Source organism: Mesoplodon densirostris, chromosome 12 (assembly GCF_025265405.1).
Source record: "Mesoplodon densirostris isolate mMesDen1 chromosome 12, mMesDen1 primary haplotype, whole genome shotgun sequence".
Classification (NCBI taxonomy): Eukaryota; Metazoa; Chordata; class Mammalia; order Artiodactyla; family Ziphiidae; genus Mesoplodon; species Mesoplodon densirostris.
The window spans coordinates 32,351,321-32,375,947 of NC_082672.1; the positions used below are offsets into that span (position 1 = coordinate 32,351,321).

Sequence of the window (24,627 nt, forward strand, 5' to 3'; positions counted from 1 at the left end):
TCCTCTTGACCTGCTGCATCTAGTTGCAGTGACTTGTCTCATAGAACGCGGTGTACCGGTGATGTTTATTCCTCTAGCTTCATTTCCATCTAGATCATTTGTCAGTGATCAGCTGCATTGTTCAGATTTCCCCCTGGACAGTGATCTGCCCTGCCCTGTCCCATAGCCATAAGCATTGCTCTGGGCATAGCTCGTCCTTGAAGTGTGATTCCTGATCAGATCTTACTGCCCCTTGTTCTGTCCCCTGGGAAGAGTGCCTTCATCAGTCACATAGACCTCAGGGCCGTCTTGGAGGAGGGGCTGCATTACTCTTAGCCCATTTGAGTCCGACTTGGCCATTCTTGGCATCCTGCTTTCTCTGCCAGTAGGTATGGCTGGAGAGGTAGCCACTCCCTGCTGGGCTGGTTTGCCATGTACCAGACTTCTCTTTCAGAGCCTTGTGATTTGTGAGAGTGTGTGTGTACCATAAACTCACAAATAACTTGATCCCCATCCACACCCCCAAAGTTTTATTCTGAGTGTTCTGTGGTTTAAAAATCAGCAACAGAGCTATTGTTAGGTTTGGTCTCAAACTGCCTGTTTTTAACCTTATACCTGGAAGCTTGGGTTGGATTTTTTTTTTCTTTTTTTCTTCAAGTGTAGACAGGGGAAGTAGACAGTCTAGACAGAGGAGAGTCAGCATTAATGAGGACACGGAAGCATTTCATGTTGAGGAGGCTGGTATAGCTGGAGTTCAGGGTGTGTGTGAGAGGGCATGGGAAGCAGAAGACGAGCTGAAGATCTGGATTGGAGCCAGTCGGTGCTGAACCCAGGAAGTTATACTGAGGAGTTTGGTCTCCGTACTCCTTGCAGAGCCACTGGAAGCCTTTCAAAAATTTTCATTGCTATTATTTTTTTGAAGTAAGAGACATAATTATAAATATCTGTGTTTTAGAAACATTACACGCCAGGTTTTCTGAAGAATTACCAGATTTCCCTGGGTATTTGTGCTGGTGATTTTTACCCTCAGTTAAAGATGTCTGCCCAAGGAAGCCTCCTTTCATATTTCCTTTATTTATGGCTTCTAGGTGACACTTCCAACTCCAGTAAGCACTCGTGTATTTCTGTTCAGTAAAATCTGGTGCTATGATTTGGGTGGTATTTATTGTACAAGTGACTAGGATCAAACATTTATTTAACTTAATTTTAATAGTAAATCTCATTGTTACTAGTTCAGTACCTTGTTTTTACTACACAATAATAATCTGAAGCTTGGCAATACTGATTGAAGGAGGTGTCTTTGGTATTTGTTGCTCTTTATTATGAGGCAAATTTGTGCCCAGTCTTACTGTGCACCAGGCTGGGCGTTCAAAGATGAGGAAGAAGACTGCGTTGCCGTTAAGTTCTCAGTAAGGCAAACTGATACCAATAATTCAAAAATGGTCATTTCAGCAGTAGAAATACCTATAGAGAAAAGGACAACAAAGTGAGCCTGGATGAAGAGAGAGGAAAGGATCAGGAGTGACGCCTGTACTGAGTTTATTTTTTTCTTTTACTGGGGTTTTTGTTTGTGCTACTTAATGAATATGATTCATCCATCCATTCATTCATTCATCAAATGTTCTTTTGGCTACCTTACAATATTCCAAGTATTGTATTGGGCTCTGAGGGATATGGTTGTAAGATTGCAGTCTTTGCCCCTAGGAATCTGACTGTTCACATGGAGAGGCAGCCAGTCAGTAGCAGAGAGAAGCATTCTGGGGACTGGGAATTGCCCCGCAAAACTGGATAAATAAAATTTTCATAATCATTTTGCTTAATAATTAATAAAATCATACCATGTATCAAGTATGTGAGAGGGAGAATCCATTTGTAAATTACCTTCTTAATAGTTGTTCAAGAAACATTTGTTGAATGAATGAATGTATCTTGTGTAAGAATAGGTTTTTACAAATTGGTATTAATACAAAAGAACATTTGCATCATTTGCTACTGGCTACCCCTTCAGGGACGGGATACTTTTTTTTTTTTTCCCCAATTGAAATTTCCAGGAAGTATAACTGTCCTAGGGTTTCTTTCCAAGCATTTTTCTGAAGCCAATGGGTGGGTGTATGTTTAGATCCAAGAGAAACAAATTATAACCATGATGTGAACTTTTCACAGTCTTAGAATAAAAGCTTGAAAAAATATTTTTATGCTTCTCTCTTGCAAATGCTAAATATCCTTTTCTAAAGAGGAGTAAAACAAAGACAACACGTTAAGCATATTAGGTCTTCATATGGTTCCCACCTCCCCTAGTAATTAGCACCACCCCTCAAAATGTTCATTGATAATTTTTGGCCGTAATTTCAAATCTTAAAATTTGGTAGAAAGAAGTACATACATGGTGAAGTTCAAATAACATTAGACATTGATGTTTTAAAGCATGTAGGCATTTTCAGAGTCAAAGAACAAAAATATTACTATAGCATTAGATTTATGAAGACAAGTAAAATAAAATGTGGGTATCCAATAGTAAGAGCTTTCTATTATACAAAAGATAAATTAGACACGTCAAAAGTCTCTTAGCTTAAATTTATTAAATATGAATGTAATTGGGAAGAGGTAAAGGCTTTGTAAACTGTAAAGCCCCTGTGAATGCATATTTGGTGTAACAGAGTAAATCCCCCCCCCGCCCCCCGCCATATGACTACCAGCATGGTTTGTGTAGGTGTGGAAGAAGACAGCCATGGAAGTGCACGTTCTACTAGGTGAGCTAATAGAAAGGGAAAGTGGAAATAAGGGTAGGAAAGGAGTACCACAGCCTTAAAATGCACATATTTTAGGTTCAAAGCTGCTGGTGTTTCCACGTCATGGACTTTGAGCCAAGATTATCCAGTTTAGTAACAAAAAATTTACATGTATAATTAGGTTTTAAGCACCTTCAGGACATTTACTTATACCCTAACATAGTATATGGACGACAGTTATTTATAGTGTTATAAATTCTTTTTCTAGACTTTTTTACCCCCTTAATCTTATAGTAAACAGAGCACCTAATTTCTGCTGTCTAGGGCCATCTCTTTCTTTGATTTGCCATCACAATTCATTCTGTACAAATCACACTTTGCTTCTTCATGCCAATTCTCTTATTCCCAGTCATTGTATTTAAAGTAGATTTTTTTTGTACACAGCGTAGAACTGGGTCTTCCTTTTACCCACTCTGACAATCTGTCTTTTAATTGGTGCATCTAGGCCATTTACATTTCATCTAATTGCTGGTGTTGTTGTCGGGTACCATTTTGCTCTTTGTTTTCTGTTTGTCCCATCTGTTCTTTCTTTTTCTTTTCCTGTTTCCCTCTGGATTGAGTATTTTTCTTCGAGTCCATTTTATCTTCACTATTGACTTATTCCTTTATACCTCTTTGTTTGTTAACTAATTTAAATTAACTCATTAATTTGTCTTCAAACCCTCTGTTCCTCCTTTGTTAACTATTTCAGTGAATGACATTGCTGCCTAATTAATTGCTCTTTTTTTATCTCTTTCTTGACTCCCCTGTGTTGCCAAATTCTTATCATTCTACCAATTGAATATTTCTTGAATTTATCCATTCCTTCCACTAACACCTTCTCTATTCAGATACTATAACCTGCACAAAGCTGAGATCTCTCATGGTCCAGTTTTTTTTTTAATTTTATAAATTTATTTATTTATTTTTGGCTGTGTTGGATCTTCGTGGACTGTGCGCGGGCTTTCTCTAGTTGTGGAGAGCGGGGGCTACTCTTTTATTTTATTTTTTTTGCAGTACGCGGGCCTCTCACTGTCGTGGCCTCTCCTGTTGCGAAGCACAGGCTCCGGACGCTCAGGCTCAGCGGCCATGGCTTACGGTACCAGCCATTCCGCGGCATGTGGGGTCTTCCTGGACCGGGGCACGAATCTGTGTCCCCTGCATCGGCAGGCAGACTCTCAACTACTGCACCACCAGGGAAGCCTGGGGGCTACTCTTCATTGCAGTGTACGGGCTTCTCATTGCAGTGGCTTCTCCTGTTGCAGAGCATGGGCTCTAGGCACGTGGGCTTCACTAGTTGTGGCACACGGGCTCAGTACTTGTGGCTTGCAGGCTTTAGAGCGCAGGCTCAGTAGTTGTGTTGCACGGCTTAGTTGCTCTGTGGCACATGAGATCTTCCTGGACCAGGGCGCGAACCCGTGTCCCCTGCATTGGCAGGTGGATTCTTAACCACTGCACCACCAGGGAAGCCCTCATGGTCCAGTTTTAACTTTGGTAGCCAAAGAAGCACAGGTCTCAACATTGACAAAGAATTGACAAACCACTTACGTTTTTACTCTGGTCTCTTGAAAAACCAAAAAGTGGTTCCATTATAACAGCAAAACTTAAAAATTCTCTTCATCACTTTATGAATTTTTCTGATTCTTCCTCATCACAGTTTAGAAACAGCCCTCATACTCCATCCCTTCAACCAGTCTCCTCCCAAACAATAAACACCAACTCTCTCAGTTACAGTTTGAGTCTCTCCTGTGTTCTTTATGGATCTATTCTTTTTTTTTTTTTTTTTTTTTTGCGGTGTGCGGGCCTCTCACTGTTGTGGCCTCTCCCGCCGCGGAGCACAGGCTCCGGACGCGCAGGCCCAGCGACCATGGCCCACAGTCCAAGCCGCTCCGCGGCATGTGGGATCCTCCCAGACTGGGGCACGAACCCGTGTCCCCTGCATCGGCAGGCGGACTCTCAACCACTACGCCACCAGGGAAGCCCGATCTATTCTTTTCTCTAGTAATTGAGCCCATCCCACAGTAAATCAGTCAAGTTGCTTTCAGAATTGAAATTACAATGGCAGAATTCTCTTTGGGGGAGAGGGAGCAGAGACTGTGGCTACCCATTTGTTAATATTCTATTTTTTAAACATTAATACAGCTATCATTTCTTGTCTGGATAAATATGTAATGTTCTGTCTGGTCTTCGTGGGTTTTTTTTCCCCCCTCTAGTTTAAAAAAGTTTTTGTTCTTCATGTTGTAGTCGGAATAGTAGTTTTAAAGTCCTTTCAGTTTTCTGCTTAAAATCCTTTCATGGTGCCACTTTGCTTTTCAGAAGAGGCTCAAACTTTGTGACGTAGCTTTTACCTTATGAGGTTCTTGCTGTTCTAGATTTTAACTTACTAATTGGGTTTCCCTGTTCATATGTCAGGTTTTCTCTCATGTCTAGACTTATGTGCATGTTGCCAGCAATATTCTACTCTCAGGTCTTAATTTAGATATAACTTCCTCTGGGTATCTTTCCTTCTATGGTTCTTCCTTCCACTGGGCCCTCTCCTCCCTGTTAGGTATACCTCCCCCCTCTCCTATTGACTTTACTTTGCCTTTCTCCCTCATCAGGTTATAAGCTCCACAAAAGCAGTTATCACATCTGTGTTCACAATTGTTTGACAATCAATGGGCTCTTAATTATTTGCTGAATGAATGAATAATTTCTGAATAATCTGATACTGGGTTTCCTATCTTTTCTTTCTTAGCACTTATCTTGCCCTGTTGAACTGGTTTGTAGCCAATGTTCCTTAGGTAGATTAATCTGATATGGTGAGACTTCCTTCTGAATATTTCCTCATGAAACACATGTAGGTGATGCTGTATCTGCTTGAGTAGGTAGATTCCATCTACCATGTTTGGTTGTTATAGTTCCTTGAACTCCATTCTTGTTATGCAGACTTTTATTTAGTTTTAGCCCTTTTGGATGCTCTGCCAGTCAAAAAGTACTTTTTTTTTTTTTTTTTAGGAAATCCTAGCTCTTAAGATGCTTTTTCCTCTATTATTGTATTACCAAAACTTTCAAGAATAGTCACTTGTTTGGAACTAAGGTAAAAGATTAATAATAGTAACAAATGCTAGAAGTAGGGTTATTCTCTCCCAAATCATCCTTTTTTTTTTTTTTTTTTTTTTTTTTTTTTGCGGTACGCGGGCCTCTCACTGTTGTGGCCTCTCCCGTTGCGGAGCACAGCCTCCGGACGCGCAGGCTCAGCGGCCATGGCTCACGAGCCTAGCCCCTCCGTGGCATGTGGGATCTTCCCGGACCGGGGCACGAACCCGTGTCCCTTGCATCGGCAGGCGGACTCTCAACCACTGTGCCACCTGGGAAGCCCATCATCATCTCTTTGATTTTTGGAATCCTCTCCAGGAACTCAGATATCACAGCATCACTTCAAACTCAGTGTCCCTAAAAGTTCCAAAATCTTGAAACTTCCAGTCTTTTGAGCTGGAAACCTTGGCATTATTTTTTAGTTGTGCCTCTTCTTTATCTACTGTCTATTTAGACATCCATGCCTATGGATTTTTTTCCTCTGAAACTTTTAAAATATCAGTCCTTAATTCATCATTGCTACTGCTGCTTCCACACAAGTGTGTTTTTCTCTTAGCTTTATTGAGGTATAATTGACAAAATTGTAATATATTGAAAGTGTACAACATGATGATTTGATGTATGTATACATTGTGAAATGATTCCTAAAATCAAAGTAACGCATCTGTCACTTCACAGTTATGTTTTTTTGGCGAGAGAATACCTAAGACCCACTGTCTTAGCAAATTTCAAGTATACAACACACTATTATTAACTGTAGTCATCATGGTGTACACTAGCTTCTCAGAACTTATTCATAAGTGAAAGTTTGTACCCTGTGACCAACTTCTCCCTGTTTCCCTCACCTTCATGAACCTTTTTATGTAGCTTTCCATTTAGACTGTCCGTGCTTCTACTATCTCTCCTTTCCAATCCAGGGCCCCCAAATTTATCTTCAAGCAGCATTTAGTGGTTATCCTGCTTGGCCGCAGCCAAACATTCGGGGGATTGGAACCCATGGACACTGCAAGTGGGAATGTCAGATAGTGCAGCCATTTTGGAAGCCAGTCTGGTAGTTCCTCAAAAACCTTAACACAGAGCTATCATTTAACCTTGCTATTCTACTCCTAGGTATATGCCCAAGAGAAGTGAAATCATATGTCCACACAAAAAGTTGTACCATGAATGTTCACAACAGCATTATTCATAATAACCCCAAATTAGAAACAATACAAGTGCCCATCAATTAATGAATGAATAAACAGAAATGTGGTATAGCCATAAAATGTAATATTATTTGGGCATACAAAGGAATGAAGTACTGATACATTCCACAACTTGGATGAACCTTGAAAATAGTATGCCAAGAGAAGGAAGCCAGATACAAAAGGCTGTATATGATATGATTCCATTTATGTGAAATGTCTAGAATAGTGAAGTCTATAGAGACAGAAAATAGATTAGTGGTTGCCTGGGGCTGAGAGTACAAGGTTTCTTTCTTTCTTTTTTTTTTAAAAAAGTGATTAAATTGATATAACAAATTCACCATTTTAAAGTATACAAAGCAGTGGTTTTTATTATATTCAAAATGTTGTGCAACCATCACTACTATCTCAGAATATTTTCATCCCCCCAAAAGAGACCCTGTATCCCTTAAAGCAATCACACCTCATTCCCCCCTCCTCTTCTGAAACTGCTGTACCATTTTAGATTCCCGCTAGCAGTAATTAATGAGGGTTCTAATTTCTTCAAATCCTCATCAACACTTGTTATTTTCTTTCTTTTGTTTTTTTCAATAGCCGTTTTAGTGGATTTGAGGAGATAATCTCCATGTGGTCTTAGTTCCATTTTCTTTTTCTTTTAAAAAATTTATTTTATTGAAGTATAGTTGATTGACAATGTTGTATTTATTTCTGCTGTACAGCAAACTGATTAAGTTATACATATATATACTTTTTCATATTCTTTTCCATTATGGTTTATTATAAGATATTGAATATAGTTCCCTGTATTATACAGTAGGACCCTGTTCTTAGTTCCATTTTCTAATGACTAATGATGTTAAGCGTCTTTTCCTATAGTGATTGGCCATTTGTATATGTTCTTTGGAGAAATGTCCTTTGGAGTAATGTTTATTCAAGTCCTTTGCCCATCTTTTAGTTGGGTTGTTTGTCATTTTGTTGTTGAGGTGTAAGAGTGCTTTATATATTCTGCATACTAGATACCCTAGTTGAACAGATGGTTTACATATATTTTCTCCCATTTTGTGGATTGTCTTTTCATTTTCTTGATAGTGTCCTCTGACTCACACATTTTTAATTTTGATGAAGTCCAATTCACCTATTTTTTTCTTTTGTTGCTTGTTTTTTAGGCATCATATTTAAGAATGTGTTGCCAAATTCAAAGTCATGAAGATGTACACCTCTTTTTCTTTAAAGAGTTTTATAATTTTAGCTCCTACATTTTAAGTCTTCGGTTCATTTTGAGTTAAATTTTGTATATGGTGTGGGGTAGGGGTTCACAGTCATTCTTTTACATTTGTATATCCAGTTGTCCTAGTACCATTTGTTGGAAAGACTGTTCTTTCCCCACTGAATGGGCTTGGCACCTTTGTCAAAATCAGTTGGCTATAGATATGTGGGTTTATTTCTGGACTGTCAATTCTGTTCAATGACTGGTATCTAGCCTTATGCCTGTACCATACTGTTTTGATTACTCTAGCTTTGTAGTAAGTTTTGAAATCAGGAAGTGTGAATCCTCTCACTTTTTTCTTCTGTTTCAGGATTAGTTTGGCTATCTGGACTCTTGCAATTCCATATGAATTTTTGGATTAGCCTGTTCATTTCTGCAAAAAAAAGGGCAGTTGGAATTTTGATAGGGATTACATTGAATCCGTCAGTCAATTTGGGGATTATTACCATCTTAACAATATTAAGTCTTTGAATCCATATACATGGATTTATTTACATCTTTGATTTCTTTGAACAATGTTATGTAGTTTTCAGTGTACAAGTTTTATGCTTCCTTGGCTAAATTTACCCCTATGTACTTTATTCTTTTTGATGCTAAGTGGAGTTATTATTTTTGGATATTATTGCTTATGTATAGAAATATGACTGAGTTTTTGCATATTGATCTTATATCCTGAAACTTTTCTGAACTACTCTGTTGGCTTTTTAAAATAGATTCTTTAGGATTTTTTATTTATATAGTCATGTCATCTGCAAATAGAGATAGTTTATGTCTTCCTTTCCTATTTGGATGCTTTTTATTTTTCTTGCCTAGTTGCCCTGACTTGAACTTTAAAGTACAAAATTGTATAGAATGATGAGAGGTGGTGAGAGGGGACATCTTGTCTTGTTCCTGATCTTAGGGGGAAAGCTTGCAGTCTTCACCATTTACTATTATGTTAGCTGTGGGGTTTTTTTAGATAACCTTTGTCATGTTGAGGAAGTTTCCTTCAATTTTTATTATTTCTATTTGTTTTTACTTTAATTTTTTTAGTTTGAGTGTTTTTTTATCATGAAAGGATGTTGGATTTTGTCAAATACTTTTTCTCTCTATTGAGATGATCATGTATTTCTTCCTTCTATTAATATGATTTATTACAGTGATTGAATTTCACATTTTGAATCACCCTTGTATTCCTAGAGTAAGTTCCACTTGCTCATGGTGTAAGATCCTTTTAATATCTTGCTGGATTTGGTTTGCTAATATTTTGTTGAGGTCTTTTGCCTCTATATTCATTAGGAATATTGGTTTATAGTTTCCTTTTTTTGTGTGTGACATCTTTGTTTGGCTTTGGTATCGGGCCTCATAGAATGAGTTGGGATGTTTGGGGTTTCTTTTTGGGTTGATGAAATGTTCTAAAATTGTTCGTTGTAATGGTTGCGCAACTGAGTATCCTAAAAAACATTGAATTGTATGCTTAAAGTGGGTAACTTGTATGGCATTTCAATAAAACTATTACCACCCACCCAAAAAAACCAAACAAACACCAAAACAAAACTTTAGGTGAGGTGACCTATCTTTTTTAGCCCAGAGTCCTTATACTGGCCTTCAAAGCCCTCAACAATCTTTCCAGCTATCATATTTCAGCATTACCTCTGACTTATCTTTGTATGTGACTCTTCCAGTGATAGTAGTCAGCCCACTTCCCTGCTCACTGCTTCCCCAGACCTCCAAAATATCTTGTGCATCTTTCTGCTTCACTTGCCCAAGGACTGTTCTTGCCTATTTTAAATTTTTATTATTATTTTTTTTGCGGTACGCGGGCCTCTCACTGTTGTGGCCTCTCTCGTTGCGGAGCACAGGCTCCGGACGTGCAGGCTCAGCAGCCATGGCTCGCGGGCCCAGCCGCTCCGTGGCATGTGGGATCTTCCCGGTCTGGGGCACGAACCTGTGTCCCCTGCATCGGCAGGCAGACTCTCAACCACTGCGCCACCAGGGAAGCCCTCGCCTATTTTGAATGTCCGTGTCCCTCTTTCCCACCGAGGACAATCTATCCTTTCTTGCAAAGTTCTGTTCAAATTTTTTCTATTTACAGCCTGCAGTTATCTTAGTCCCAAATCCCTACATTAGATGATTATGTTATCTCACTTAAAAAACTGTTATGTGTGATCTGGAATGTGTAAGTTTCTGTAGAAGAATGGGATGGAATATTTGAAATCAGAACTACTTTGGGAAATCTGATATATGTGTTTGTAGTGCTCGTAGGCATATACTTTATGCATTTACAGTTAACTCACAAGTTTATAGGGATGGCTTTTCATTTGCACTTCTCTGGTCTTCCCAAATAGTTCTCAGAGCTTTGAAGAAAGGCATGATGTGGTATACCTAGCCATTAATATTATGTGCCAGGTAAATATCTGTTGAGTTTATGTGTTTGGAAGAAAGATCCAGAATTTTCACTTGTGCTTTACAGTTTTCCTTATGTAGTTATAAAAAATATTTTTTAAGAGAGTGTATTGTATTAGAGTAGAAACAGTTGAGTAAAGTCCTAATGTATGAAGCCCATGTGCAAATGTGAGGCATAGGTAGTGAGACTGTTTATGTAAAGGCTGCATTTTGGTATTTAGTGAAGTATAGCTGGGAATTTGCATAAGCATTGTGGTGTAATGTAAAGAATGTATAATGTGTTGGAGTTGTACCTAATTGATTTCAGATAAAATAGAATTGGCTTCAAGCCTGAGGCATCTGTCTCCTACATAGAAATTGGAGGTTAAACCAGTATCCAGGTTCAGGTTTGTCTCCCTCCAGGATTGATGCTCCAGGTTCAGGTTTGTCTAACTCCAGGACTGACGATTAACTACTGTAGTATTTTGCACTCCATGCTTATTAAGGGAAGTTATTTCATTTCTCTGAGCCTCATTTTATTGACATATAAAATGAACTTGATAATAATTACTGTGCAGAGATGTTTTGAGGCATAAATAAGGGTGTTTGTAAATAACTCAGCAGAGAGCTTGCTCACAAAATAGGCAGGCCTATTAATCCCAGTAAAATATTTTGTTTACTTCAAAACAATTCCAACAAAAGAGATTTTGAAAGCATATCTGAAACTTACACAGAGAAACTTCCTTATCTCTTGGCTTTAGCATATTGACTTCTTTGCTTTACATTTTGGCACAGTTTTCAGTGTTCCATTTCTCTAGAATTTAGATAATTTTCCAAGTAAGTCATTTGTTAGTAATTTCTTCCACTCTCATCTCTGTTGTTGTTCCTAATGAATTATTGTCAGAAAAGTAATAAAATTATACCTTCTGTCATTAACCTCCCTTCTGAAGAATTTGAGAATATCTCACAGTTGTGGTTAACTGCAACTGTTATATACTATTTTTCAGCCTTAGGTTTTGAAGTTTCTGGAATGAAGTTTAGGAAGGCTGATTTTTTTTTTAAATTTTTTTTTGGTTGGAAGCCATCGTAAGAATGAACTAGAGAAGTGGTTATTGGTTTTCATCTTGGGTGCAGACGTATTTGTATAAGAGTATTTTGTTGATGTTGCTATAGAAACGTAGTCAAAACTTCAGCTTGGAAAGCATCACAAATAAAGTACTGATTTGGTTACTTGAATTGTTTTTCTTATGTTGGGGTTATACCTAATTGATTTCAAAATGTCTTTGACTTTTTTATTCTTAGCTGTCACAAATATCCAGATATCATAAGTTCAAGTCAGTATTGAGAATATTAACACTAATCATCTAAATTTTTTTGGTCACTGCTACTCCTTAGAGATTTGGGAAAAAATTCTGTTAAGGCAAATCCAAATTTCCTGTTTGTGATGGTGATGGGTTGTAATTTAAAAAATGTGTATATCCATGTATTATAGGATAGTTTTGGTTCAGTTGGGGATTTTTCTTAATGGAAACCATATATAGATACTTTTTTCAAGATTTATTTATATTTTCTTTTATAAATTTATTATGAAGTTGTATTGGCCATGTTGTCTATTTTAGCTTTTTAATAAAGCTACAATTTTGGATCAGGAGAAAGTGATTCCACTAAGCAGTTTGTAGGGGAAAATAGCTCTGCTTCTGGCTTTCATAGACTCTCTTGCTCAAAGGAAGGACTGCTATTGAGTCAGTTACAACTGCAGTGGAAGATGTCTTGCAGCTGTGCCTTTTTGGTTTTGTTCCAGAGATAGTATTTGTGTGTACTGTCAGAGTGTCTTAAAGACCCACCCTGGAAAGGATTCAACTCTATAAAAGGAGTTTTGTTTTATAAGCTTTCACATATTCTTATGGGGTTCTGGTGGTGACCGTGGTCTTTATTGTCTTGTCTTTTAAACTGACATCTTATTGAGACGTAGGCTTCACAGTCTGAGAATAGGAATTACAGTTATAGTTATTGTATCTTGTAAAATAGATTTAGCCAAGCCCTTGGCACATGCTATAATTAAAGCAAAACAAAATATCCCTCTCCAAACCTTGTGATTTCAGTGACTTATTTTTTAGCTTCTTTTTCTGGCTCTATACAGAAGATATGAAGGTAGCACTCATTTTATTATATTCTTGGTAATTTAATAGATGTTGATTTACAAATCAGTTTATATATTAGAAGATAGCAGATATTGTGGGGCACGCCAAGGTTTGAAACGTTTACAATGCCAATAACTTTTCATGTTGAAAATTGTTCAGTTTAACCTGTCTTGAATCCTATGTTGACATGAATGCTAAGAGAATTATTACTGAATGTATTTTAGGAGATTGACTATATTTTCTCTTGTCTGGTTTTACTTTCCTCCTCTTTTAAATGCTCCAAAGTTATCAAAGTTATTTGGGATGGAGAATAGGACTCCAGGTGCACAGCTGTCTTTCTAGCTTTCTTAAACCTCTTCCTCTTCCAGCCCATGTATATTTCCAGTTACCTTCTCTTTGGTCTCCAGGCTAGGGGTGTCCCTCCTGCTGTCCAAGACTAAACTCTTCTCTCGAGGTTTTGATCGTTTTTCTTTCTCTTCTAAACTACCTGACGTTTGTTTTCCTTTTTGTCCTTTGTATCTTGAACCTCTCCCTACTTTGTCTTTCCTACCAAAAGCCTGCACCAAACAAAACAACCAGAACATCTCAGGTACATATATATCTTCCCGCAACCTGCACTTTTAAAATTATCTACACAGAATTCTTTTTTTTTTTTTTTTTTTTTTAATAATTCTTTCTTTCTTTCTTTCTTTTTGGCTGTGTTGGGTCTTCGTTTCTGTGCGAGGGCTTTCTCCAGTTGCGGCAAGCAGGGGCCACTCTTCATCGCGGTGCGCGGGCCTCTCACTATCGTGGCCTCTCTTGTTGCGGAGCACAGGCTCCGGACGCGCAGGCTCAGCGGCCATGGCTCAACGGGCCCAGCCGCTCCGCGGCATGTGGGATCTTCCCGGACCAGGGCACGAACCCGTGTCCCCTGCATCGGCAGGCGGACTCTCAACCACTGCACCACCAGGGAAGCCCTGCACTGCTTTTATCTTTAATGATTCTGTGCCCTTCACTTACTGTTCCAATGGTCAGGGGTGTGCTTCTACCCGCTTAAAATCGGCCCAGTAAGCTCCTCCTTCTCCTTCAAGGTCAGTTCATATGTCACCTCGGGATTCTTCCCTCGTCAAGTCAGTTGTACTGTTGAAATGTTTATGCCTATATTTTAGCTCTTATTCTCTTTGGGATATAGTTATTTATTTAAAAATCTCTTGCGCTGCTGGAGCAAAGTTTTACACAGGTGTGTATTGTCAGCAGCTATCAGTAGGCAAAGAGCAATTCCTTATTGGATAAACAGATCTTAGCAAAACCTAAAAGTACAGAATTCAAGATTTCATAGGCACAGGTAATGGTGAATACTCTAGCTTAATGTTGTTTATTGTTTATTTATGTTGTAAATATAAATGTATCTTGGTTTATTGTTTTGGATGGGTAGGGGCTGTGGCTTGAGAATGTATTAACACTTGTGTTTAGGGTTTTCTTTCATAATCCAAGTTCGGAGGGGTAAGTTTTAAAGATGAAGCTACGGAAAGAAAGGAGTGGAGCTACGGTTTCAAATTATGGAGCTAATAAGGGTGTGGAGGGTTGGAAGTACACTGGATTCTCAAACAAGTGCCCAAACCATGTAGATGGCAGATATCAGGCCGAAGGTTGGCTATGATGCAGGTGAAGTGAGGAGGAGACCCCTAGATGGGGTTGTACCTCCATAGGGCATGTCGTGTAGCTGTGCACTGCATGTTGCATACACCTTAACATCTCCCCGGCTTGTCTCAAGTGCTCAACTTTCTACAGCATGTTTTTGAAAAGAGCCTTGTGTTGACAGGTTTGATGTTTATGTGGTTCTAGTAGGGAGTCTGGGAAATACTAGTGGCCATTTTAAAGGGAAAGAAAGAAAAGAAGGGAAATTATGGAGGGTAGATTAGGGTGGGGGAACAGTTTTCCTTCTACAAGTTGAGTAAAAAACCTAAATAAATGGTCGAAGATTACTATACGTTAATATTTGACTTTTAAGAATAAATGTAATGATATATTCAACCATTTTGAGGAGAAAGCCTAGATGAATGTTTTTGATGATTGAAATTCTGTGTTTAATAGTAATTTGCATTCATTTAGCATTTTGCACTTTACCGGTAGCTATCGTGGTGGCTATCCTGTGATGCTCACAAGAGTCCCATTATACAGGCAGGTTATCTCCTGGTACCTTCATTTTACAGACTTTGTTAGCTAAGTGACAACATGGAGATACGTCCAGACTCTTGGAGCATGAATTTAATGTTGCTGCAGATTGGGAAGAGTAAATAATTTCTCGGCAATGACCTCTTTATTTCGGAAACATAATTTTGGGGGGAGTGGGAAGGTGTAGGATTTTTCTTGGGTCTACAGGGTGGGGCAGAGTTGGGGGGCTTTTGGGGTCTGCTGGATGTCTAGCATCAGGGCTCTCTGTTTCTTCTGGCCCTTGGACAGCCATAAAGGGTGTCTATTGCTGGTTGTCTCCTCAACAGTGTCTCATCCCTTTCCTTCACATCCGGGCAGGGCAGTCTGCAATAGGGAAAGGCAATGGAATTATTAGGCAGAATCTGACATCTAGCCTGGGTTCTGCTCCTGACTTACGGTGTACCCTGGACAAGTAACCTAACTTCTGGGTTTCAGGTTCCCCGTGTATGAAAGGCAAGAACTAGAGGTACATAAATGCTGAGATCTCTTTTGGTTCTATATTTCTTTATTCTATAAAAACCCCATTTTGCTCGGTCATAATGTAGGGTGTTGCACAGGTGCTAGTGTGATCTTTGTTTCTACTTTGCATGTGATGGGCTTTGTGATAAGTACTTTTATTTTTTAATCCGTAAGGCAAGGAGGGTCATTACCACATTATTAGCAGTAGCAGTTGTTCATCTCAAATGAGAGACGAATGAGCCTAAACATTGTAATCCTGTAATGCCTTCCTAGTCCTCCCCAGGGGAGTTGTCCACTTTGCTGTGTCTTTCCTGTACCTCTGTTATAGCCCTTATCACATGTGGTATAATTATTTGTTTATGTATCTGTCTTCCCTGCTAGACTGTGAATTCCCTGAGGGCTGGTGTGGGGAAGAACTTTCCAGTCCTAAGGGCTTAGACCAGTGTCTGGGGTGAAGGAGGAACTCAGCAAATGTTTCTTAGATGTAAGTGGAATGAAAATAATACGTTTTAAAGTAAATGCTGGATTACTGTACTGGTCTGAATGTGTAATTCTAATAGTGATGCTTTTGAGTTTTGAAGTTAAAAAAAAAGGGGGGGTGGATTAGTTATTGCTTTGTCCTAACACTTTTTAGATGGTTTCAAAACATTAACCTTTTTGTTCAGAGATTCCCAACCACCATCCCTTTATTCTTTTTCTTCCCTCCTGTACCTGTTCCTGCTGTCTCTCCAAACCCCCTGTAAAAATCTGGGGTCATACAGGACTTTTCTTTCCCAGAGTCTCATAAATCTGTAATACTTTCTAATGTTATATTTTACAAAATGTGGTAGGAAAGAGACTTTGCGAATGGCTCATGTGCAGTTGTGCAAATTATTCTGGGTTTAGAGCCTGAGAGAAGTTAGACTGCGCTGGTGTGTGGTCAGAAGATAATAACTTCAGCATAGAAGCCGTGGAAGTAGTGTAGTGGTTGTTTTTTGTTGTTGTTGTTGTTTTGTTTGGTTTGTTTTTTTCTCTTTTGTTGACACCAGATAGCAATGATCCTATGAAACGTGGACTGTTAGAAAATTCTGTAGTCCAGTTGAAGTTCATCCAGATTGAGAGAGTCATAAAACTTTTCTCCATGTTTATTCAGGAAGGATAGTCTCGCATGATGATTGGTATATAGGAAGGTTGGATTCTCTGTAAAATCAGTAGAGTCAAAAACAGAGGGGTGGTTTTTTTATTTTTTGCAGTACTTTTTAGGTTATTTTAGGGTTATGCCAGAAAGTTGTGTTTGCTTTTTTTCTGGTTTGACAGATGATGATTGCTTCTCAAATGGAGGCTGGATGAATAAAGGTGGGAGACTGAAAGGAACCATCTTCCTCATTGTCTTTCTGTGACACTGAGAACTTTATTTTCTGCACAGAGTTTGTGTCCCTTATGGTTTTGGAGCTTTGAGTGGCCATCAGCTTATTCCATCCGCCACATCTTATTCAGTTCTGTTCCTTTTCCTCCAAGGCAGGAAGTAGGACTTATTTATTTATTTGTTTGTTTGTTTGTTTGTTTGGCTGCTCTGGGTCTTAGTTGTGGCACGTGGGATCTTCATTGCCGTGTGCGGGCTATTTTAGTTGCCGCATGCAGGATCTAGTTCCCTGACCAGAGATGGAACCCGGGCCCCCTACCTCGGGAGCGCAGAGTCTTAACCACTGGACCACCAAGGAAGACCCAGGACACTTTAAAAAAGTCAAGAAATTATGATACTGGGTTTGATTCTATTTACACATCAAACTCACATATACAAATATAGGAAACCCCTCCTCCCCGCCCCGCTCCCAGCCAACTCCCTTGAATACTTAAAAAATAATATTCTGAGGATAAACGTTTAATATCCCTTCTTAATGGAGCAACAAAACAGTGTCAAAACAAGGCTATTTAGGATCTTTCTAAGACAGATGTAATGGATACACATTCATATGAACGATTTTTTTTTATTAGTTTCTGCTTTATAACAAAGTGAATCAGTCATACATATACATCTGTTCCCACATCCCTTCCCTCATGCATCTCCCTCCCTCCCACCCTCCCCATCCCACCCCTCCAGGCGGTCACAAAGCACCGAGCTGATCTCCCTGTGCTCTGCGGCTGCTTCCCACCATATGAACGATTTTTTATATTTAGATATTTGTGGATGTTTCAGCATAAGTATTTTATGTACTTTAATGTGTTTAAAATCTTATTGGAAATAATTTAAATGACACTGGACCTCGTTTGTGTTCAGTAACTTCTCTGCCAGTAACCCACTGAGTAACCTTATTTATAAGTTATTTCACTTCTTTGGATTTAATTTACTCATTTGGAAAGCAAGGGTGTTGAAATTGAGGTAATGCAGCATTGGTGGAAAAGTGCATTGGCTTTGGAAGGTAACTATGCTCTCCACTATACCACCAGCACCACTAGTATTGGCTTTGAAGCAGACCAAACTGGTGGAAATTCTGGCTCTACCACTTATTGGGTATATGAGTTTGGAAACTCATTTAAATTCTCTGGGTTCTCTTTTATCCACTGTATTAATGGTTTGTTCTTTTTCCAAAACATAGTGCCACAGAACTCACCTTCTGTCTTAATTCTCTTAACCTTTGTTCGAACAATGAGATTCTGATGTCTTATGGGCAGGATTGAAGCCAGCAGAGGATCTTGAGCAGTAGCATTGGGTTCTATAATTAAGAAAGTAGATGCCTTAGTCAGCTTGGGCTTCCATAACAAAATGCCATATACTCTCTTGCTTAAACAGCAAGTCTATTTCTCACACTTCTGGAGGCTGGAGGTCCAAGATCAAAGTGCCAGCTTGGTCAGTTTCTGGTGAGGACTCCCTTCTTGGCTGGTAGGTGGTTGCCCAATCTCTGTGTCCTCACATGGCGAGATGAGAGAGAGCAAGAGAGAATGAGCAAGCTGTCTGGTGTCCCTTCTTAGGCTACTAATTCCATCACGATGACCCTACCCTTATGGCCTCATCTAAATCTAATTATCTCTCAAAGGTCCCATCTCCAGATACTATCACTTTGAGGGTTAGTGCTTCAGTACATGAATTTTGGGGGGACGCAGTTCAGTCAATGGAATTATGGGAGTTAGGAAGGCAGGAGGCACAGGGGTGATGAGAGATGCCTGGTACAGATTGTAGAGATCTACCAATGTCAGCTTCACTGGATCCAGTGCTAATGTCAGTAGTTCTGAGACTTCTGCATTCTATGGAGCAATACATTTTAGAAAAAGGTTTGGAGCCAGTATTTTTCCAAGTAAGCATATTGAACTAAGTCTGCCATTCTACTGCAGTTTTTATTGAAAAAATACAACATTTAAACAATGTAGGAGAAATACAGTCTGAATAAAAGATGCTTTGAGTTGAATAAAATTGGCTCTACTAAAAAACTCACCAAATTGCCCTTTTTTGAACCAGTGAAAACTTTGTGGTGGGTGGGTAGTGAAGTTTACTTCCATATATAGAATGACTTTTTTTTTTTTAAGTTTTATGTTTGTTCATTTTGACAGAGGTTAATCTCTTCAGAACTGCTACTGAAACATATTTTCATTAAGTTCCTGTAAAGCAAACCTTACCTTTTCTCTAGGAGTGATATCTTGTTTATTTAAATATCTAATGTGTTTTATTCGTAATAAAAAACATCTTTTTTTTTTTTTAAGACTACGGTAGGTGAATGTGAACATATAATACTCATTGACTTAAGAATTGCTTGTTAGGGGAGCAGTATGGTATGGTAGCAGGGTCAAGTTGTACAAATGCATACGTGGATCCAGCCATAAAGGGTCTGACTATCTTGGTCCTGGGCTGTTAATGTAAATATCTATTCTGGGGGAAAAAATGAGCAGAATTTAAATTGTTGAAATGTAAAGGGGGGGGGTTGGTATTGTAGAATAAAGGAAGATAGGTTGTTTTTCAGATCTCTCTGACCTGAATCTTAAAATAAATATTTTCCTTTAGTGACTTTAAATTTTTGCTTCCATATGTAGTTGTATTCATATGACAAATGGATGTAGGATTACCTTTTGTTTCCATCATTGCTCAATTTAGGATGACAGTATAATAATAAAACAGGGGTTTATCAACTTTGTAACTATATGATGATACCTATAAATCTAGATTAAAATGAGTCTCCATTTAAATACTGTGTGAGTGAATAAGCAAATTCTTTTACAAATGAATCAAAATCCAGTTTTCAATATTTAAAAATGAAATATCTATATATTTGAATGGTTTTTCAATACCAAAATGTATATATCAGTTTATAAATAAAGATGATTAGACTGTATGTGGTACACATGTATCAGTACTTTTGGTGTCTATTTATGGGTGGATTAAAATGACACGAAATAAAAACAAAGTTGAGGGATGCACACCCAAAGCAATGTAAACACTATACAAAAAAAAAACGAGGAGAGAATTCCTAGCAGTAGTAGAATAGTAAGCAATTATAATCATAGGATTACAATTGTACCATTAAAACTATTCTTTATGTAAAATGTTCTTCCTTTAGTGGGTAGAACCGGCAGCAGGAGGATGACTTTTTCTTTGACCCATGTGGATTTTCTAGCTGAGGAATGAAGTAACTTGGAACCTAGCTGGGCTTTTCTACTGAGCATGCCCTTTTCCAGCAGGGTCTGGCCTGGGTGGGGCCGGTCTTGCTCATTAAGCTGTTGGAAGCTGGATTTCCATCAGCTTTCCAGTCTTCTAATGACAGGGAACAGCAGACAACGGGCTCGATGTACTTTTTTAAAAGCTGAGTATGTATTTGAAGGGGTAGATTTTTAGGAAATTTCTGTTTTAGCAGTTAGGTTTGGTGATATATGCTTGTTTGTTTTTGCTTTTGAAGGAAGTTTGCCTTTGGGACTATCAGTATCTAGGAGACTTGAAAATTTGGATAATACTAATGTACAGAGTAGATGGAATCTGATTATGTGTACTATCTGGCAAGGGAATATGTTCAGTTATATTTGAACCAAGCACTGTGAAACGTACGTATGTACTTTTAGACCATTTATTTGCAAAATTCAAATGTTGAATTTTGTTAGGTTATCTTTAACATAATTGCTTTTTTAGGTTTGACCTATGAGAATAATGAAGCCAGCTGGTTTTATATATTTGCCCTGCTGTTACACAATTGATTTGTTCAGTGGTACAGTACACTATACGAAAGTTAATTATTCCTAAAACACAGTGAGGACTATATGTAAGGTTAATAGTGTACAGTTATTTTTTTTAACATGTTAAAGGATGATAGATTTCAATTTAATTAGCATGAAGATGAAGCATTTTATAAATTAATTCCTTTGATTAAAAAATGTATTGTGGCTAGCAGAGATTTGAATTTGTTTTTTAGCATCTGCAGATTAGTGGCCATTAAGAACTATCAAGAATTGTATATTGTTTTAATGCTGTCACAGCCTAAGTAAATATTAATTGAATAATAGGTATCAACATCTTTTACTGAATATTTAATCTGTTGTCACATTGAAGAAATGTGAAAACTCACCGTGTTGCCCAGATTCAAGCATCCAGACTTAGAAAAAATCATCTTCATGCTTTTTCTTGATATACTTTACCACTCTAACAACCTTCCTTCAAAAAGAACCTTGTTTTGATGCTACTTTCTAACAAAGTGAAAAGCAGTACTATTGTGAGGGCCAGATGACCTCTGTAAGTTCCTTCTTTATTGTTGACACTGCAGGGAATGTTTTTATAAGACTGAGGTAATTACCTAGTATTTTTTGGGGGGCTGCATGTATCCTCGTGAAGTTTGAGTTTTCTATTTTTAGGTTCAACAAAGAATTGTCTTTTCAAATTATTGGCAACTCTGGTGAGGGAATAGACAACTGTGGAGTTGATGCTGATGATCTGGATAGCCATTCATAGGACCCGCACCTCCCCTGTGGACCATCTCCTTTGGAGTGTTCCATTGCACATTGTATGATATATTGATGACCTATAGTTTAACGTCATAGCTGGATCACAGAGTTGGAAAGGGAAATTTTAAACTTTGACATTTTCTTGGCTTGAAATTTTTGGTGGATTCCAAGGGTTGAATGCCTGGCATATTCACCAACAGACTCCTCCACCAAATCACATTTACAGATGTTGAATTTTGAGAATCTTACCTCCAAAGAAACAAATATATTTAGCCAAAGTAAAAACTTGTCCTGGCCAGCCCCACCTAAAAAGTAGTTATTTGAAGCTTTTGCTGAGTAGTTTTGAACTAAACCAATGCTCACAGTAGAACTACTTGGGGGAAAAAAGTTTTTAAGCATTCCAAATGGCATGTCTGTAATTCCATTGTAGTTACAGCTTTTCCCGCATGGTGAAAGTTGCTTTTATCATACCAGGCTTGTAGGGTCCACATGCTAACAGTCTATGGCACCTTCTGCTGACCAACTGGAAGACTGGCGTCAACACTGGGATCTGCTTACCTAAGCGAGAAAAATCGTTCAGTTTATAGTCTCATATTTTAAAAATACATGCTATGCGTTGACATAACTCTTTGGCAGTGCTGTAAATATTGTAAAATGGCAGAAGAGCTAACGACCAAAACTTAAAAAGTGAATTCTATTTTTGACAAGGTTTAGATATTTACGCCTGTCAACTGCAGCATTCCAAAGCTTATGGAGAAGAGGATTTGAAAGCATGGGATCAGTGTAGGCTCCAGCCTGGTGGCCTTGTCATAGTGTGGGGAGTTGATTGAGTGTGACAGGCTTTTGTCTTATGACCTATTAAAGTGCAGTGTCTGCAGCCTGTGCATTTGTCCTGTGCAGTTAACCTTGGTGGATTTGTCGTTAGCTTATTTGAGAAAGGCCTGCCGAACCGCTGTTATTTTTTAGCTAAAGAATTTTGAGTTCGATTCATAGAAAAATAGTATTAGACTGGTTGTAGATTACCACTTGATACTAAGTGAGTTTACCGATGGGGCTGAGTAGGGATTCCATGCAGAAGGTAGTTGTGGGATGAGCTCAGACAAAGTATACTCCCTGGTATCTGAAACCACCAGGAGGGAATTTTGGTGGTGTTTTTGCTCTGTTTTGAGCCTGGTTATGACATTATCAGAAGAAACTGCACATAAGTGCATTTTTCTTCTCTCTAGAATGTTCTATTTAATGATAGTGGTCCAAAGAAATGCTCCCTGAACACTAGAAACATCACAAAAGACATCGAGAAGCCACCGGATGCATAACAACAGTGCACTGGGAACATGCAGTTACTCATCTGCACAGAAGATTCCCCCCTTCATGGGCGCAGAGGACCAGATGCTGGGCAGGGAAGGGGTGTGGATAGGAAACGTGACATCCTTGTGCTGGTCCAGCCGATTTTATTCCTGCCTTTCCCTATAAATGAGGAAACTTCTGACCAAGACTGGAGATGTTTGTGTGTGACCAGCTTAGGAATTTAGTAAGAATCTTCCCATTCTGTTTTACTCTCCTTTGAAAACATTTCCTCAACTTTCAGAGAAATCTGTTTCCAAGTTCCCTGTTCCAACTCCTCCAGCAGAGAATTTAGGAATAATCTTTTTGGCCTGCCTGCGTAGGCACCAGTGTTATTGTTAGCAAAAGACAGCTTTTTGTTTTAAGTCCACGCTGAGGAGAAGGAGGATAAAAAGCTAGCAAGGTTTCCTAAGGAACTATTAGGAAAAACTATAAGTTGTTGTTGTTGTTGTTGTTTTTAAATAGATACTCAATATACTTCTTAAAAGATGTCTGGCTGCTCTAAAAGCTTAGGTTTTGAGCTTGTCCCACTTTGGAGAGCAGTCTGTACAGGGTAAGAGGTGGGTTTGTGAAGTATGCTGAATCGGAGGTTAGCAGAAATCGGTTTCTTTGAGGATATAGAGATAATCTTAAACATCATATGCCGGGAAATCAGTTTTATTTTAGGCTATCTTAATGCTGCTGCTAAGCTGGAATAGACTGGAAGGCTTTTGCACCCAGACTGTTCTGAGGCCAGAACTATGTGACAGGGCAAGGTGACACCATCACTTGTGGCAATGTGGCATTCGGGTTGTCTCCAAGGAAGCCGACCACTTGTGCTGGTTTCACTTAATGCGTAAGATATTTTAATGAGTAAGTATTGCCTTCCTAATAAAGTGTTTACGTGCTTCAGTTTGTGCAAACTTCTGCTCAGTGAAAACTTTGTCTCCATATCTGCTCCTTTGTACCTCATCTACCCAGGGTCAACCACCATTCCCCATAATCACTGCTATTTTCTGTATGCATATACAGGCAAACATGTGCATGTGGGTTCACATATTTATACCTCCCACACACTTTGCTTTCAACCCACAAGGTGTAGCATATCATATGTGCTATCTGAATCTTGCTTTCTGTGCTTAACATGGTAACTTGGAGATATTTCTATAACAGGAGTGGAAACCTTCCTCTTTTTATTTCTTTATAGCTGCATAGTATTCTGTCGTGTGAATGTCGCATAATGTCACCTATTGATGGACATTGATCTTTTGCTGTTACAAGCAGTGTTATAGTGAATCTTCCATACATAATTTTACTCTTTTACTGGCAACTATCTGAGAATGCCTCTGTTGCCATAGTCTTGCTCAATGATTACATAATTGAGCTTTTGGATTTTTCCATTCTGATTTTTTAGCTTGTATTTATTTTACTATGGGTGTGGTAAGCATCTTGTCATGGGTTCATGTGTCCCTTGTATTTCTTTTCTTCCTGTTAACTCTGTACTCATCCAGTAGCCACTTTTTTCCCTATTGCGGGGGGTTGGTCAGCCTAGCCGACTTAATTTGTTTCGGAGTTTTTGATGTTGAGGGAATTTATAATCAGGACTATTTTATTTGGCTTTTTATTCAAATTACTTAAGTTTTGCTAGAGAGCAAACATGTTTCTAGCAAAAACAATTGAGAGTGAGAATTAAGTGCTCCTTAAAAAGCGTGTTGCCTATTTGTATTTTATGAGTGTTTAACCAAGCTTTCCCATGCGTGACTTCCTGAAGAGATGACCGTGGTAGTTTTAAAGAAAACCATGCCAGCTTTTCAAAACTAATTTCTAAATCTAAATTACCAAAATTTCTGAATTAGTGACAAGTGGTTTAAATATACGTTAATGCTAATATTGGTACCTCTGTCCCCCACTAGGCTGGGAGTGGGCTTCTTTCATCTGTACTGCTGATATCTGGTACGTATGCTATGAAAGTCCTC

General features: G+C 38.6%; 1 protein-coding gene across 20 annotated transcripts in view; it reads left to right on the forward strand.

The window, feature by feature from the left end:
- The window catches only part of EPB41L2 (erythrocyte membrane protein band 4.1 like 2), a 272,775-nt gene that overhangs the window by 67,964 nt on the left and 180,184 nt on the right, over positions 1–24,627 (forward strand). The window contains exon 1 of one of the 20 annotated variants that reach the window (XM_060114845.1): positions 20,124–20,206. The exons of the other annotated variants lie outside the window; for them this stretch is intronic. The gene's annotated coding sequence lies outside the window, so the exon portion shown is untranslated. Of the gene's footprint in view, positions 1–20,123; positions 20,207–24,627 lie in introns of those variants that run through there. 20 annotated transcript variants of the gene reach the window in all.